The sequence below is a fragment of the Arachis hypogaea genome, chromosome 13 (assembly GCF_003086295.3).
Source record: "Arachis hypogaea cultivar Tifrunner chromosome 13, arahy.Tifrunner.gnm2.J5K5, whole genome shotgun sequence".
In the NCBI taxonomy this organism is placed as follows: domain Eukaryota; kingdom Viridiplantae; phylum Streptophyta; class Magnoliopsida; order Fabales; family Fabaceae; genus Arachis; species Arachis hypogaea.
In genome coordinates this window covers 61680919-61698345 of record NC_092048.1, presented here as the reverse complement: position 1 = coordinate 61698345, position 17427 = coordinate 61680919, and the positions used below count along the sequence as shown (strand labels likewise).

The 17427-nt window shown below is 38.9% G+C and overlaps 1 non-coding gene across 1 annotated transcript; it reads left to right on the top strand.

Annotated features, from left to right (window-relative positions):
* Nucleotides 1-5633: 5633 nt before the first annotated feature.
* LOC112739045 (small nucleolar RNA R71) lies at nucleotides 5634-5741 on the top strand. Its single transcript, XR_003169985.1, has one exon. It is a non-coding gene; the product is annotated as a small nucleolar RNA R71 (small nucleolar RNA).
* The last annotated feature ends 11686 nt before the right edge of the window (nucleotides 5742-17427 follow it).

The window sequence follows — 17427 nt, the reverse complement described above, 5'->3', positions numbered from 1 at the left end:
TCCTGGGCCCACTTGGTGTGTGTTTGGGTTGAGCCTGAGTGTTGCACGTGTAGAGGTTCTTCTTGGAGTTGAACGCCAGTATTTGTGCCAGTTTGGGCGTTCAGCTCTGGTTTTTGGCTCCTTATCTGGCGCTGGACGCCAGATTTGGGTAGAAAGCTGGCAGTGAACGCCAGTTTACGTCGTCTATTCTTGGCCAAAGTATGGACTATTATACATTTCTGGAAAGCCCTGGATGTCTACTTTCCAAAGCAATTGGAAGCGCGCCATTTTAAGTTCTGTAGCTCCAGAAAATCCACTTTGAGTGCAGGGAGGTCAGAATCCAACAACATCAGCAGTCCTTTTTCAACCTCTGAATCTGATTTCTGCTCAAGTCCCTCAATTTTAGCCAGAAAATACCTGAAATCACAGAAAAACACACAAACTCATAGTAAAGTCCAGAAATGTGAATTTAACATAAAAACTAATAAAAACAACCCTAAAAGTAACTAGATCCTACTAAAAGTATACTAAAAACAATGCCAAAAAGCGTATAAATTATCCGCTCATTAGAGTGCAGGGAGGTCAGAATCCAGCAGCATCTGTAGTCCTTCTTCAACCTCTGAATCTGATTTTTGCTCAAGTCCCTCAATTTCAGCCAGAAAATACCTGAAATCACAGAAAAACACACAAACTCATAGTAAAGTCCAGAAATGTGATTTTTATTTAAAAACTAATAAAAATATACTAAAAACTAACTAAATTATACTGAAAACTATGTAAAAATAATGCCAAAAAGCGTATAAATTATCCGCTCATCACAACACCAAACTTAAATTGTTGCTTGTCCCCAAGCAACTGAAAATCAAATAGGATAAAAAGAAGAGAATATACTATAAATTCCAAAATATCAATGAAACTTAGCTCCAATCAGATGAGCGGGACTTGTAGCTTTTTGCCTCTTGAATAGTTTTGGCATTTCACTTTACCCATTGAAGTTCAGAATGATTGGCATCTATAGGAACTCAGAGTTCAGATAGTGTTATTAATTCTCCTAGTTCAGTATGTTGATTCTTGAACACAGCTACTTTATGAGTCTTGGCCGTGGCCCTAAGCACTTTATTTTCCAGTATTACCACCGGATACATAAATGCCATAGACACATAACTGGGTGAACCTTTTTAGATTGTGACTCAGCTTTGCTAAATTCCCCAATTAGAGGTGTCCAGGGTTCTTAAGCACACTCTTTTTTTTTTGCTTTGGACCTTGACTTTAACCGCTCAGTCTCAAGTTTTCACTTGACACCTTCACGCCACAAGCATGTGGTTAGGGACAGCTTGGTTTAGCCACTTAGGCCAGGATTTTATTCCTTTAGGCCCTCCTATCCACTAATTCTCAAAGCCTTGGATCCTTTTTATTTACCCTTGCCTTTTGGTTTTAAGGGCTATTGGCTTTTTGCTCTTGCCTTTTGGTTTAAAGAGCTTTTGGCTTTTTCTGCTTGCTTTTTCTTTCTTTTTTTTTTGCCATTTTTTTCTTTTCTCTCTTTTTTTTCTGAAAGCTTTTGTATTCACTACTTTTTCTTGCTTCAAGAATCATTTTTATGATTTTTCAGATTATCAAATAACATTTCTCCCTTTCATCATTCTTTCAAGAGCCAACATATTTAACATTCATAAACATCAACTTCAAAAGACATATGCACTGTTCAAGCATTCATTTAGAAAAAAAGAAGTATTGTCACCACATCAAAATAATTAAACTAGTTTCAAGGATGAATTCGAAACCATGTACTTCTTGTTCTTTTGTAATTAAAACATTTTTCATTTAAGAGAGGTGATGGATTCATAGGACATTTATAACTTTAACACATAGACACTTAAACACTAATGATCATATAGTAAAGACACAAACATAATTAAACATGAAGCATGGAAACCGAAAATAGAAAATAAATACACAAAGAGATTAAGGAATGAGTCCACCTTAGTGAGGGTGGCGTTTTCCTCTTCTTGAAGAACCAATGGTGCTTTTGAGCTCCTCTATGTCTCTTCCTTGTCTTTGTTGCTCCTCCCTCATAGCTCTTTGATCTTCTCTAATTTCATGGAGGATGATGGAATGCTCTTGGTGCTCCATCCTTAGTTGTCCCATGTTGGAGCTTAATTCTCCTAGGGAAGTATTGATTTAGTCCCAATAGTTTTGTGGAGGAAAGTGCATCCCCTGAGGCATCTCAGGGATTTCATGGTGGGAAATTTCCTCATGCTCTTGCTGAGGTCCATGATCTCTTATTTGCTCCATCCTTTTCTTAGTGATGGGCTTGTCCTCTTCAATGAGGATGTCTCCCTCTATGTCAATTCCAGCCGAATTGTAGAAGTGGCATATGAGGTGAGGAAAGGCTAACCTTGCCCGAGTGGAGGACTTGTCAGCCACCTTGTAAAGTTCTTGAGGTATAATCTCATGAACTTCCACCTCCTCTCCAATTATGATACTATGGATCATGATGGCTCGGTCTATAGTAACTTCAGACCGGTTACTAGTAGGAATGATTGAGCGTTGAATGAACTCTAACCATCCCCTAGCCACTGGTTTGAGGTCATGCCGTCTTAGTTGAACCGGCTTGCCTCTTGAGTCAATTTTTCATTGAGCTCCTTCCTCACATATGTCTATGAGGACTTGGTCCAACCTTTGATCAAAGTTAACCCTTCTTGTGTAGGGGCGTGCATTCTCTTCCATCATTGGCAAGTTGAACGCCAGCCTTATATTTTTCGGACTGAAATCTAAGTATTTCCCCCGAACCATGGTAAGCCAATGCTTTGGATTCGGGTTCACACTTTGATCATGGTTCCTAGTGATCCATGCATTTGCATAGAACTCTTGAACCATTAGGATCCCGACTTGTTGAATGGGGTTGGTGAGACCTTCCCAACCTCTTCTTTGGATCTCAAGTCGGATCTCCGGATACTCATTCTTTTTGAGCTTGAAAGGAACCTCAGGGATCACTTTCTTCTTGGCCACAACTTCATAGAAGTTGTCTTGATGGACCTTTGAGATGAATCTCTCCAATTCCCATGACTCAGAGGTGGAAGCAATTGCCATCCCTTTCCTCTTTCTTGAGGTTTCTCTGGCCTTAGGTGCCACTAATGGTTATGGAAAAACAAAAAGCTATGCTTTTACCACACCAAACTTAAAATGTTTGCTCGTCCCCGAGCAAAAGAAGAAAGAAAGAAGGAGAAGAAGAAGAGAAATGGAGGAGAGGGAGAGAGGGGTGTATTCGGCCAAGGGGAAGAAGAGAGAGTTTTGTTGTGTGAAAATGAAGAAGGAATGAGGGGTTTATATAGGAGTGAGGGGGGTGTAGGGTTCGGCCATTAGGGTTGGGTTTGGGAGGGAAATTAGTTTGAAATTTGAAGGTAGGTGGGGTTTATGGGGAAGAGAGGATGGATGTGAGTGGTGAAGAAGTGATGGGAAAAAGTGATTGAGGTGATTGGTGAAGGGTATTTGGGGAAAAAGTTATGAAAAGGTGTGAAGAGGAGAGAAGAAAATGTGGGGATCCTGTGGGGTCAAGGACTTAACATCCCTGCTCCAATTAGGCGTGTAAAACGCCCTTGCTGTGCAATCCTGGCGTTTAACGCCAGACTGCTGCTTATTTCTGGCGTTAAAATGCCCAAATGTAGCCTATTTATGGTGTTTAATGCCAGGCAGATGCTTGTTTCTGGCGTTAAACGCCAGCTTGGTGCTTGTTTCTGGCGTTAAACGCCAGACTGCTCTCCTCCAGGGTGTGCTATTTTTAATGCTGTTTTTCATTCTGTTTTTGATTTTTCAGTAGTTTTTGTGACTCCACATGATCATCAACCTAAAGAAAACATAAAATAACAATAGAAAATAAATAAATATAATTAGATAACATTGGGTTGCCTCCCAATAAGCGCTTCTTTAATGTCAATAGCTTGACAGTGAGCTCTCATGGAGCCTCACAGATGTTCAGAGCAAGGTTGGATCCTCCCAATACCAAACTTAGAGTTTGAATGTGGGGGTTCAACACCAAACTTAGAGTTTGGTTGTGGCCTCCCAACACCAAACTTAGAGTTTGACTGTGGGGGCTTTGGTTGACTCTGCAGTGAGAGAAGCTTTTCATGCTTCCTCTCCATGGTTACAGAGGGAGAACCTTGAGTTTTAAACACAAGGTTGTCCTCATTCAGTTGAAGGACTAACTCTCCTCTGTCCACATCAATCACAGCTCTTGCTGTGGCTAGGAAGGGTCTTCCAAGGATGATGGATTCATCCTCTTCCTTCCTAGTGTCTAGGATTATGAAATCAGCAGGGATGTAAAGGCCTTTAACCTTTACTAACACGTCCTCTACTTGTCCATAAGCCTGTTTTCTTGGGTTGTCTGCCATCTCTAATGAGATTCTGGCAGCTTGCACCTCAAAGATCCCAAGTTTCTCCATTATAGAGAGTGGCATTAAGTTTATTCCTGACCCCAGGTCACACAGAGCCTTCTCAAAGGTCATGGTGCCTATAGTACAGGGTATTAAGAATTTGCCAGGATCCTATTTCTTTTGAGGTAATTTCTGCCTATCCAATGCATTCAGTTCATTGGTGAGCAAGGGAGGTTCATCTTCCCAAGTCTCATTACCAAATAATTTGGCATTCAGCTTCATGATTGCACCAAGGTACTTAGCAACTTGCTCTTCAGTAATTTCTTCATCCTTTTCAGAGGAAGAATACTCATCAAAGCTCATGAAGGGCAGAAGGAGGTTCAATAGAATCTCTATGGTCTCTAGATAAGCCTCAGATTCCTTTGGTTCCTCAAAGGGAAACTCTTTATTGGTCACTGGACGTCCCAGGAGGTCTTTCTCACTAGGATTCACGTCCTCCTCTTCCCTTGTAGGTTCAGCCATGATGGTCAAATCAATGGCCTTGCACTCTCTCTTTGGATTTTCTTCTGTATTGCTTGGGAGAGTACTAGGAGGAGTTTCAGTGACTCTTTTACTCAGCTGGTCCACTTGTGCCTCCAAATTTCTAATGGAGGACCCTGTTTCATTCATGAAACTTACAGTGGCCTTAGATAGATCAGAGACTATATTTGCTAAGCTAGATGAATTCTGCTCAGAATTCTCTGTCTGTTGTTGAGTGGATGATGGAAAAGGCTTGCTATTGCTAAACCTGTTTCTTCCACCATTATTAAAGCCTTGTTGAGGCTTTTGTTGATCCTTCCATGAGAAATTTGGATGATTTCTCCATGAGAGATTATAGGTATTTCCATAGGGTTTACCCATGTAATTCACCTCTGCTATTGCAGGGTTCTCAGGATCATAAGCTTCTTCTTCAGAAGATGCCTCTTTAGTACTATTGGATGATTCCTTCAATCCATTCAGACTCTGAGAGATCATATTGACTTGCTGAGTCAATAATTTATTCTGAGCCAATATGGCATTCAGAGTATCAATTTCAAGAATTCCCTTCCTCTGAGGCGTCCCATTACTCACAGGATTCCTTTCAGAAGTTTACATGAACTGGTTATTTGCAACCATGTCAATAAGTTCTTGAGCTTCTGCAGGCGTTTTCTTTAGGTGAATGGATCCACCTGCAGAATGGTCCAATGACATCTTTGATAATTCAGACAGACCATCATAGAATATATCCAGGATGGTCCATTCTGAAAGCATGTCAGAAGGACACTTTTTGGTCAGTTCCTTGTATCTCTCCCAAGCTTCATAGAGGGATTCACCTTCCTTCTGTTTGAAGGTTTGAACATCCACTCTAAGCTTACTAAGCTTTTGAGGAGGAAAGAACTTGGCTAAGAAAGCCGTGACCAGCTTATCCCAAGAGTTCAGGCTGTCTTTAGGTTGGGAGTCCAACCATATTCTAGCTCTGTCTCTTATAGCAAACGGGAAAAGCATAAGCCTGTAGACCTCGGGATCAACCCCATTGGTCTTAACAGTATCACAGATTTGCAAGAATTCAGTTAAAAACTGAAAAGGATCTTCTGATGGAAGTTCATGAAACTTGTAGTTTTGTTGCATCAAAGAAACTAATTGAGGTTTCAGCTCAAAATTGTTTGCTCCAATGGCAGGGATTGAGATGCTTCTTCCATGTAAATTGGAATTTGGTGCAGTAAAGTCACCAAGCATCTTCCTTGCATTGTTATTATTTTCGGCCATGTCTCCTTCTTTTTCGAAAATTTCTGTCAGATTTTCTCTAGAGAGTTGTGCTTTAGCTTCTCTTAGCTTCCTCTTCAGAGTTCTTTCAGGTTCAGGATCAGCTTCAACAAGAATGTTCTTATCCTTGTTCCTGCTCATATGAAAAAGAAGAAAACAGAAAAGAAGAGGAATCCTCTATGTCACAGTACAGAGATTCCTTTATGTGAGTAGACGAAGAAAAGAAATTCGAACACAGAAAGAGGGAGAGGGTTCGAATTTTTAAGAAGAAGAGTAGTGTTAGTAGATAAATAAATAATTAGAAGGGGTGAGAGAGAAGAATTTTTGAAAATTAGATAAAATAAAATAAAAGTATTTTTGTTTTTAAATTAGAATTAAAATTAAAAATTCAAAAATTAAGAAAGGAAAAATTAAATCAAATTAAATTAAATTTAAAACAATAATTTAAAAAGGAATTTTGAAAAAGATGAAGGTGATTTTCGAAAATTAGAGATAGAATTAGTTAGGTAGTTTTGAAAAAAGATAAGAATCAAACAAAAAGATAGGATTAGTTTGAAAAGGATTTGAAAATCAATTTTTGAAAAGATAAGAGGTTAGAAAAGAAGTTAGAAAGGATTTTGAAATTGATTTTGAAAAGATGTGATTGAAACTTATTTTGAAAAAGATTTGAAAAAGAAATTTAAAAAGATTTGATTTTGAAATTAAAGTTGATTACTTGACTAACAAGAAACTAAAAAGATGAGTCTAGAGTTTAAAGATTGAACCTTTCTTACTAGGCAAGTAACAAACTTAAAAATTTTGAATCAATCACATTAATTGTTAGCATTAATTTTTGAAAATATGAAAGAAAAAGATTTTGAAAATCAATTTGAAGTTTTCGAAAATCATAAAAGAAAAATGAAAAAGATTTGATTTTTTGAAAAAGATAGGATTTTTAAATTGAAAATTTGATTTGACTCATAAGAAATGACAAGATTTTAAAAAATTTTTGAAAAAGTCAACTCAAATTTTGAATTTGATGAGAAGAAAAAGGGAAAGATATTTTTTTATTTTTGAATTTTTAATGATGAAAGAGAAAAACAACAAAAAGACGCAAAACATGAAGATTATGAATCAAAACACATGATGCATGCAAGAACACTATGAATGTCAAGATGAACACCAAGAACACTTTGAATGTCAAGATGAACACCAAGAACTTATTTTTGAAAATTTTTTTAAGAAACGAAAAACATGCAAGATACCAAACTTAGAGATTTTTCATGTTTAGACACTATGAATGCAAAAATGCATATGAAAAATAACAAAAGACACAAAACAAGAAAATATGAAGATCAAACAAGAAGACTTGTTAAGAATAACTTGAAGATCATGAAGAACAAGAAAGAAACTCAATGCATGTGTTCTTCTAAAATTTAAGAAAAGTTAAAAGCATGCAATTGACACCAAACTTACAATTAGACATTAGACTCAAACAAGAAACATCAAATTATTTTTGATTTTATGATTTTGTAAAAAAATTTTTTGTTTTTTCGAAAATTATTTTGGGAAAAATGAAAAAGAATTTTTTTTTTGTATTATTTTCGAAAATAAGAAATAAAAAGCTTAAAAATAAAATAAAATTACCTAATCTGAGCAACAAGATGAACCGTCAGTTGTCCAAACTCGAACAATCCCCGGCAACGGCGCCAAAAACTTGGTGCGCAGAAATCGTGACGGTTCCATCCCTCGGTAACGGCGCTAAAAACTCAATACACACGTTCATAATCTTAGTTCTTTGTCACAACTTCGCACAACTAACCAGCAAGTGCACTGGGTCGTCCAAGTAATAAACCTTACGTGAGTAAGGGTCGATCCCACGGAGATTGTCGGATTGAAGTAAGCTATGGTCATCTTGCAAATCTCAGTCAGGCAGATTCATATGGTTATGGAGATTTAATAATTAAAATATAAATAACACGTAAATTTAAAGATAGAGATACTTATGTAATTCATTGGTGAGAATTTCAGATAAGCGTATGAAGATGCTTTCGTTCCTCCTGAATCTTTGCTTTCCTGTTGTCTTCATCCAATCATTCATATTCCTTTCTATGGCAAGCTGTATGTTAGGCATCACCGTTGTCAATGGCTACATCCTGTCCTCTCAGTGAAAATGGTCCAATGCGCTGTCACTGCATGGCTAATCATCTGTCGGTTCTCGATCATACTGGAATAGGATCCATTGATCCTTTTGCCTCTGTCACTACGCCCAGCACTCGCGAGTTTGAAGCTCGTCACAACCATCCCTTCCCAGATCCTACTCGGAATACCACAGACAAGGTTTAGACTTTCCGGATCTCAAGAATGGCAGTCCATGGATTCTAACTTATACCACAAAGATTCTGATTAAGGAATCCCAGAGATTCTCATTCAATCTAAGGTAGAACGGAAGTGGTTGTCAGGCACGCGTTCATAGGTTGGGAATGATGATGACTGTCACGATCATCACATTCATATTGAGGTGCGAATGAATATCTTAGAATCGGAATAAGCTTGAATTAAATAGAAAAACAATAGTACTTTGTATTAATTCATGAGGAACAGTAGAGCTCCACACCTTAATCTATGGTGTGTAGAAACTCTACCGTTGAAAATACATAAGTGATGAAGGTCCAGGCATGGCCGAGAGGCCAGCCCCCTTAACATGATCAAAGGATCAAAAGATAATCCAAAGATGATCCAAAGATATAAATACATAGTAAAAAGTCCTATTTATACTAAACTAGTTACTAGGGTTTATAGAAATTGGTAATTGATGCAGAAATCCACTTCCGGGGCCCACTTGGTGTGTGCTTGGGCTGAGCATTGAGCTTTACACGTGTAGAGGCTTCTCTCGGAGTTGAACGCCAGTTTGTAACCTGTTCCTGGTGTTTAACTCCACTTTGCAACCTGTTTCTAGCATTTAACTCCAGAATTCAGCATGGAACTGGCGTTGAATGCCAGTTTGCGTCATCTAAACTTGGGCAAAGTATGGACTATTATATAGTGCTAGAAAGCCCTGGATGTCTACTTTCCAACACAATTGAGAGCGCACCATTTGGAGTTCTGTAGCTCCAAAAAATCCACTTTGAGTGCAGGGAGGTCAGAATCCAACAGCATCTGCAGTCTTTCTTCAACCTCTGAATCTGATTTTTGCTCAAGTCCCTTAATTTCAGCCAGAAAATACCTAAAATCACAGAAAAACACACAAACTCATAGTAAAGTCCAGAAATGTGATTTTTATTTAAAAACTAATAAAAATATACTAAAAACTAACTAAATTATACTGAAAACTATGTAAAAACAATGCCAAAAAGCGTATAAATTATCCGCTCATGGCTCCTTCAGTGTCCTCCTCCTTTCATGGCTCCTTGCCTTGACATCTCATCCTAAAAAAGAATAGAGTAGGTATAATTAGAATCATAGGGGAAGTAACATAAAAGGGTAAGGGAGGGAGCAAATAAGCATCTAATTGAGGAAGTGTACATAGTGGTTTGGAATACACACAACGGCCGGTTAAAGTGGCATCCACACAATCAAAAAGTAAGAATGAGTTCCTCAATTAAATGGCCTAAGATGCAAGTAAGAGATAAGCAATATTTAAGCACATGCAAACTTAGGCAACTATAATAAGATTGAATTGAATGTAGGACCATTGGATGTTGAGGTTGTGAAGTGAAAGATCAAGATTGATACAAAATAGCACAACAAACAATAACTAATGCAATGATGAAGAGAACTACCTATTCATCCTTAAGAATAATCAACTAATCACATGGGAAGGTGCTTGCTACAAAAAGTGACAAGTCTTGATAAGAATCAAGTCAAGTCAGCTCAAACAAATGCAAAGCATTAATAAGGAGCAAATACCTTGTGATTTGATTATATTGACTTAAAAATCATGATGAACAAGCAATCCAATTCAATTCACTAAATTCAATGTGTACTTGTTAAAAGTTGCACCAAATAAGAGACAAAAACTCAATTCTAAGTCAATTTGGTGCTAGCAACTCAAAGCATTAAACAAGTACATTGTTGAAATTATAACCATTCAACGGTGCACGATTCTTAATTAGAATACTAAACAAGGATATAGTTCAACACACATGGTCGCGACAACACATGCATTAAACAAAAAGTTCATTCAGGCATTATGTCAAACACATGGAGTACAGTGCACATATTCATCAATTCAAGTCAAAATTTCAAGCATCAACAACCCATAAGTTAAAAGTTGAACACTTGCATGTAACAAATAGACAATTAAACAAATCTAAGCTAAATTACCAAAGTCAAATAAAGAAAATAGAGAGCAAGCAACTAAACATAACAAATAAGATTAAAACAAGAAAAGTGAGAAGTTAAAGTATGGAAAAGAAAAAGATAGGGAACAGTGGCACTTGTAATAGCCACTGCGAGGCTCACCGCGACGGGGCTTCGCCGGAGAAGAGAAGAGAAGAAAGAAGAAATAAAAAATAAAAGAAAGAAAGAAATAGAGAATAGAGAAAAGACCTGTGCGGACGCACGGGACGAAGAGAGGGGGTATGCGTGCGCACCGCAGCGTGTGAGCACTGAGAGCAGAACTTGTAACGCGTCCTGTGCGGGCGCAGAAGAAGGTGTGCGCGCGCATAGAAGAGAAAGGTGGGGGCGTTCGATCGCACAAGAGGTGCGGCCGCTGCAACCAGAGGAGTTTGTTCACGCTGCGCGGGCGCACAAGGTGCGTGCGCTCGCACGTGAGGTTTTTTTTTGTAAGAAAGATGACGTGTGCGGCCGCAGGCATGGTGTGCGGTCGCACAGAAGGAAAAAAGATGGTGGTGTGCACACACACAAGCCATGCGCGTGCTGCGGACAGATAGAGTTTTTAGGTGCGTGCGGGCGCACATTGCTAGCGGACGCACAGGAACTGGAAAACAGGGGAGCGGTGTGCACGCACGGGTCTGTGTGGACGCATAGGACTCTATTCCTGCAACGAAAATTTTGGCTCTAAGGCACTAAACTTGATGTCCAAAATAGGTTTTCAAGCCCCAAAACATCATAAAACTCCACAAACACATTATTTCACCCAAAATTAACTAACAAACATCAAAAATAAACTAACCAACCCACCAACATAACCAATTTATTCATGAAATAAAAGCTAAAAGAGAGAAAGTTAGAAGGATATTACCATGGTGGGGTGTCTCCCACCTAGCACTTTGGTTTTAAGTCCTCAAGTTGGACTTTTGAGTGAAGCTAGTGTCATGGTGGCTTATGCTTCCACTCATCCTTGAGTTGCCACCCATGTTTGTTCTTCAAGAATCCTCCGGGATCCCAAACGAAGTTCATTAAGCTCCAAAGCATCCTCAAGCAAACGATTGGGGTCCATAATTGATTGTTGTAGAGTTGTATGCCCGGATCCTACACTTTGGTTTCTCTATCATCCTCTTGTTGACCTTCACTTGTCTCCTTGGATGAACAACCTCTCCAAGCACCCACTTGAATGTTAGACTCCTCCAAATTGGACCTTGCACCACTTGTTCCTTGAACTCCATTGCCAACCAACATCCAATCCTTCACTATTTAACACTCCAAGAAGCACCTTGAGTTGATAATCCGTTTTCAAGAGAGCAAATTGATGTGGGCCTATGAAGCTCATTGAAGAAATTGTCACCCACTCAATTTGTCCTTGGGTTGGAGTTATCCTATTAAGCTCTTGCATGTATGCCTCCACTTCTTGGATGATCACCTCTTCCTCACCACCCTTTTCAAGCTCTCCCATATCCCTCTCAAACTCAAGAGTGGGAGGCTCCTCAAGATCATTGAGGGGGTTGACCAAGGTAGACAAAAAATCATTGATGATGCAATCCACTTCTTGATCAAACTCCCTTAACTCTCCATTTACCTCTTCCGGTTCACTACCCTACCTTCTTCCTCATGTTGCAACTCTTGTTCTAGCTTTTCTTCTTTCCCTTGAGGCTCTATGTTCTCCTCCTCACTACACTCCTTTGTTGCTCCTCCACCTTCTTCAAGGGGGATGTCTTGAATGGTTGAGTGTAGTGAGGCCAAGCGGTTCACCACTTCGGCTATGGTAGCAACGAACTCCCATTGTATCCTTCGGAACCCTTCTTGCTCTTGAAAGAATGCTTGAAGGTCTTGTTGTTCTTGGGGCAAGGGTTAGAAAACTTCATATTGAGGTGGAAGAGAATGTTCAAAAGTTGGGAGGAAGGTTGTATATGTGGGAGGTGTGTCATGTGGATGAGGGTATTGAGGTGGTGTATAAGGGTATGGTTCATATGGTTGGTAACAAGGTGTATAGACATTTTGGTTCCGTGGAGGTGTATAGGGTGGTGCTTGAGGGTTTGGTGGTTGAGGGTTGGGTATGGGGTATCTCTCATATCCTTGGACTTGATATTCGTATAGGGGAGGGTGTGGGTTGTTGTAGTATAAGAGAGTGTTTGCGATGAGTGTGGCTCATTGGTGGACGAAATTGTGATTCACACTTTTCACAACTCTGCACAACTAACCAGCAAGTACACTGGGTCATCCAAGTAATATCTTACGTAAGTAAGGGTCGATCCCATGGAGATTGTCGGCTTGAAGCAAGCTATGGTCATCTTGTAAATCTTAGTCAGGCAGATTCAATTGGTTATAAGGTTTTGATAATTAAAAGATAAATAAAACATAAAATAAGATAAAGATACTTATGTAATTCATTGGTGGGAATTTCAAATAAGCGTTTGGAGATGCTTTGTTACTTCTGAACCTCTGCTTTCCTATTGCCTTCTTCCAATCATGCGTGCTCCCTTCCATGGCAAGATGTATGATCCTCTCGGATGAAAAATACCAGGTACGATCTCTGTACGGCTAATCAACTGTCAGATTTCTCATCTCGGAAGAGAAATACCATGTACAGCTACCGCACGGCTAATCATCTGTTGGTTCCCGTTAGCGTCGGAATAGGATCTCTCTATCCTTTTGCACACTGTCACTGTGCCCAACATTCACAGGTTTGAAGCTCATCACAGTCATCCCTTCCCAGATCCTACTCGGAATACCACAGACAAGGTTTAGACTTTTCGGATCTCAGGAATGCTGCCAATGGTTCTAGCCTATACCACGAAGGTTCTAATCTCAGATTCAGATGCTATGTTGTCAGGAGAGACGATGTGAATCGTTGATTAGAAACCCAAGAGAATATACTCTGGCTGTCGTCCAAGGACTACGTTGAACATCATGTAGACCGCTTGTGGTTGTCAGGCACACGGGTCTTGGCTAAGCGAGTAACGAAGATAGTGGGTGATTGTCACGGGTCACCCCTTCATTCTGACTTAACTAAATTAAGTACAAGAGTATATCTTGGAGAAGAAGTAGGCGTGAATTGAAGGAAAAACAATAGTACTTGCATTAATTCATGAAGAACAGTAGAGCTCCACACCTTAATCTATGAGGTGTAGAAACTCCACCGTAAAAAATACATAAGTGAAAATAGTCTAGGCATGGCCGTGAAGCCAGCCTCCAAAGGAGGTTCCAAGATTTAAAAGTTACATTAGATGATCAAAAGATATAAAATAAATCTCTAAAAGTAGTTTTCATACTAAACTAGTAACCTAGGTTTACAGAAAATGAGTAACTAAGTGCAGATGATGCAAAAATCCACTTCCGAGACCCACTTGGTGTGTGCTTGGGCTGAGCATTGAAGCTTTCACGTGCATAGGCTGTTCTTGGAGTTAAACGCCAGCTTGGGTGCCAGTTTGGGCATTTAACTCCAGTTCTGGTGCCAGTTTGGGCGTTTTACACCAGAAAGTTGTTGTCTGGCTTTGAACGCCAGTTTGGGCTATCAAATTCCAGGCAAAGTATAGACTATTAGATATTTCTGGAAAGCCCAAGATGTCTACTTTCCAATGCAATTGAGATCGTGCCAATTGGGCTTCTGTCGCCCCAGAAAATCCACTTCGACTGGAGAAGGGTCAGATCTAACAACATCTGCAGTCCTTTTTCAGCCTCTGAATCAAATTTTTGCTCAGGTCCCTCAATTTCAGCCAGAAAATACCTAAAATCACAGAAAAACACACAAATTCATAGTAAAGTCCAGAAATATAATTTTTGAATAAAAACTAATAAAAATATAATAAAAAGTAGCTAAAACATACTAAAAACTATGTAAAAACAATGCCAAAAAGGGTATAAATTATCCGCTCATCACAACACCAAACTTAAATTGTTGCTTGTCCCCAAGCAACTAAAATCAAAATAGGATAAAAAAGAAGATAAAATACAATAAATCTCAAATATCAATGAATCTCAGTTACAATTAGATGAGCGGGGCTAGTGGCTTTTTGCTTCTGAATAGTTTTGGCATCTCACTTTATCCTTTGAAGTTCAGAATGATTGGCATCCATAGGAACTCAGAATTCAGATAGTGTTATTGATTCTCCTAGTTTAGTATGTTGATTCTTGAACACAGCTACTTTATGAGTCTTGGCCGTGACCCTAAGCATTTTGTTTTCCAGTATTACCACCGGATACATAAATGCCACAGACACATAACTGGGTGAACTTTTTCAGATTGTAACTTAGCTTTGCTAAAGTCCCCAGTTAGAGGTGCCCAGAGCTCTTAAGCACACTCTTTTTACTTTGGACCACGACTTTAACCGCTCAGTCTCAAGTTTTTCACTTGACACCTTGATGAGCGGATATGTTATACGCTTTTTGGGGTTAATTTCATATAGTTTTGAGTATGTTCTAGTTAGTTTTTAGTCTATTTTCATTAGTTTTTAGGAAAAATTCATATTTCTGGACTTTACTATGAGTTGTGTGTTTTTCTGTAATTTCAGGTATTTTTCTGACTGAAATTGAAGGAGCTGAGCAAAAATCTGATTCAGGCTGAAAAAGGACTGCTGATGCTGTTGGATTCTGACCTCCCTGCACTCAAAGTGGATTTTCTGGAGCTACAGAACTCGAAATGGCATGCTTCCAATTGCGTTGGAAAGTCGACATCTAGGGCTTTCCAGAAATATATAATAGTCCATACTTTGCACAAGAATGGACAACGTAAACTGGCGTTCAACGCCAGTCCTCTGCCCAATTTTGGCGTCCAGCGCCAGAAAAGGATCAAAAGCTAGAGTTGAACGCCCAAAATGGCATAAAAACTGGCGTTCAACTCCACAAATGGCCTCTGCACCTGAATTACTTAAGTCTCAGCCCAACACACACCAAGTGGGCCCCAGAAGTGGATCTCTGCATCATCCATCATAGTTTACTCATTTTTTGTAAACCTAGGCTACTAGTTTAGTATTTAAACAACTTTTAGAGACTTATTTTGGACCTCATGACATTTTAGATCAAAACTTTGTATTCTCTGACGGCATGAGTTTCTAAACCCCATTGTTGGGGGTGAGGAGCTCTGCTGTGTCTCGATGAATTAATGCAAGTATTTCTGTTTTCCATTCAAACACGCTTGTTCCTATCTAAGATGTTCATTCGCGCTTAACTGTGATGAAGGTGATGATCCGTGACATTCATCACCTTCCTCAAACCATGAACATGAGCCTGACAACCACCTCCGTTCTATATCCGATTGAATGAGTATCTCTTAGATTCTTTAATCAGAATCTCCGTGGTATAAGCTAGAACTGATGGCGGCATTCATGAGAATCCGGAAAGTCTAAACCTTGTCTGTGGTATTCCGAGTAGGATTCAAGGATTGAATGACTGTGATGAGCTTCAAACTCCTGAAGGCTGGGCGTTGGTGACAGACGCAAAAAGATAGTAAATCCTATTCCAACCGGATCGAGAACCAACCGGTGATTAGCCGTGCTGTGACAGAGCGCGTGAGCGTAGTTTTCACTGGAAGGATGGAAGGTAGCCATTGACAACGGTGATCCACCAACACACAGCTTGCCATAGGAGGACGTGCGTGCGTGAACAACAAGACAGAGGAAAGCAGAGATTCAGAAGACAAAGCATCTCCAAAACTCCAACATATTCTCCATTACTGCAAACAAGTAACCTTTAATCCATGCTCTCTTGTTTATTTGTAATTCAACTGATAAACATAATTGACTTCCTAACTAAGATTTACAGGATAACCATAGATTGCTTCAAACCAACAATCTCCGTGGGATTCGACCCTTACTCACGTAAGGTATTACTTGGACGACCCAGTGCACTTGCTGGTTAGTGGTACGAGTTGTGAAAAGTGTGATTCACAATTTGTGCACCAAGTTTTTGGCGCCGTTGCCGGGGATTGTTCGTGTTTGAACAACTGACGGATTATTTTGTTGCTTAGATTAGGAAAAATTTCTTTTTTTTTTGTTTAGAGTCTCTTATTATTGTCGTGTTAAAATTTTAGAATCCTTATTTTCTTTTTAAAAATAGTTTTCAAAAATAATTTCTCTATTAGATCCTGTGCCAAACTTTAAGTTTGGTGTTCTTTCTTCGTGTTCTTGAGTTTTCCTTGTGACTTGATCTTAAAATTTTTAAGTTTGGTGTTCCTTGGTGTTTTCCCTCCAAAATTTTCGAAAATAGGGAGCATTAGATCTAAAAATTTTAAATCTTGTGCTATCTTATTGTTTTTCTCTTTCCTCTTAAAAATCAAAAATATCTTTTCTCTCTTTTTTTTAAAAACAAATTTTCGAAATATATTTCTAAAATTCAGATTTTTTATTTCAAAATTTAAAACTTTTTTTTTTCAAAATCATCATATCCTTTTCAAAACTTCCTAACCACTTTCTCTTTCCTCAGTTTTTCGAAAATCTTCACTCAATTTTTATTTATTCTATTTTAATTTATTTCATTTTCGAAATAAATATATAAATAAATAAATAAAAATATTTTTCCTATTTTACATCATCTCCCTTTCTCCATCATGGATCTAAGTGGAAATGAACAGTCCAGGAGGACTCTGGGGTCATATTCAAACCCCTCTACTGCTTCATATGGGAGTAGTATCTGCATACCCTCTATTGGAGTCAGTAGGTTTGAGTTGAATCCTCAGCTCATTATCATGGTGCAGCAAAGCTGCCAGTATTCCAGTCTTCCACAGGAAGAACCTACAGAGTTTCTGGCACAATTTTTACAAATTGCTGACACAGTACATGATAAAGAAATAGATCAGAATGTCTACGGACTATTACTGTTTCCATTTGCTGTAAAAGATCAAGCTAAGAGGTGGTTAAATACATGGAAACAGTTGACAGAAAAATTCCTGAATCAGTACTTTCCCCCAAAACGGATGACACAGCTAAGGATGGACATCCAAGGCTTTAAACAAGGAGATAATAAATCTCTTTATGATGCC